A 1,257-nucleotide genomic window follows, 5' to 3' on the forward strand; every position below is an offset into this window, starting at 1 on the left:
AAAAAAAAAAAAGAAAAGGAAAGAGTATGGGAACAGAGCCACAGCAGCTACACCGTGAACATTCCTAAAGGAGCAAGGCAACATGTGCCTCAGGGACGCTCATCACGCCAAGGGCTCCATTTCTTTCGTTTCCCTTCATGTTAAACAAAAGTTTTGCAACTACATTCTTCATAATATTTAGCAGTTGATAAGCTATAAAAACGAGAGCGTCCGCCTACCACACCTCCCGGCAAAGTCCGTGATAAAATTATAGACCCCCTCACCCTAAGTGGAGGAGTCCCGGGCAAACTGCCCACTACAGGGATGTTCAAGAGCTCCCGCCACTGAACCTTAAAACGGCCCATCCAGGAGGCAGGGGTTGTGATTCGCACTCTACTGACGAAGACGCCGGCTCAGGAGGAATGAAGTGAACTTGGCCAAGGTCAGCGAGAGTTCCCGACGAGGTAGAGCCGCCTGGCCCCAGCCTCCCGCTCCACCGGGCCGGACTCGGCGTCCGCGTCACGGCGGCCCAAGCGCTGCCCCCGCCCGCCCCCGGCCCAACATGCCCGGGTGGCCCCGGCCGCTGCCTCTCGTCCCCGGTCCCCACATGTCCCGGGAGCCCCGACGTCTTCGCCGAGGCCCCCGCCCGCTCCAACCGCGGCCTCGACCCCCCACGGCTCGCCACCCCCTCACCGAAGCCGACCCTTCCCTCACCGCAGTACTCCGGTCGCGCGCTCGGCCCGGGCCAGACCCCTGTGCGCATGCGCGTTACCGCCCCCACGCGCGGGCGCTCTGGGCACAGAGTAGAACCCGGAAGCGGATTAGTGCCTGGGAAGGGAGGAGCGGTGAGCGGTAAACCCCGGAAAGGATGACGCTCCAACAATTCCTGGGGAAGAAGGGCCAGGAAACTTAAGCCGGTCTTGAGGCAGAACGTCAGCACTGAAGCAGGGAGGTTTCATGTCCTGCCTTTCAGCAGGGAAAGCGAGGGTGAAGGACGAAACTGGGTCCTGCACCCCCAGTTCTTGCCGCCCCACCCCCTTAGTCTTTGTCCCGTATGGGAGTTCTTCATTGTAGGTCCCTTGCGTTCACTTACTAAGAATTTACTTTACAGGCTTGGTGCCCAAAGCTTAGTGGTTAGGGCTCCAGCCACACACACAGAGGCATGCGGGTTCAGACCCGGCCCGGGCCTGCTAAACAACAATGACAACTGCAACAAAAAAACAACCGGGCGTTGTGGCGGGCGCCTGTAGTCCCAGCTACTTGGGAGGCAAGAGAATC

The 1,257-nt window shown here is 59.4% G+C and overlaps 1 protein-coding gene across 4 annotated transcripts in view; it reads right to left on the reverse strand.

Moving 5' to 3' along the window:
- The window catches only part of KANSL3 (KAT8 regulatory NSL complex subunit 3), a 55,651-nt gene extending 54,931 nt beyond the window's left edge, over window positions 1-720 (reverse strand). For all 4 annotated transcript variants that reach the window (XR_002775636.1, XM_012811064.2, XM_023518818.1 and 1 more), the window contains exon 1: window positions 694-720. The gene's annotated coding sequence lies outside the window, so the exon portion shown is untranslated. The remainder of the gene's footprint in view (window positions 1-693) is intronic.
- Window positions 721-1,257: the final 537 nt, after the last annotated feature.

The sequence above is a fragment of the Otolemur garnettii genome, unplaced genomic scaffold (assembly GCF_000181295.1).
Source record: "Otolemur garnettii isolate 467f Iridium unplaced genomic scaffold, OtoGar3 scaffold00148, whole genome shotgun sequence".
NCBI classification, from domain to species: domain Eukaryota; kingdom Metazoa; phylum Chordata; class Mammalia; order Primates; family Galagidae; genus Otolemur; species Otolemur garnettii.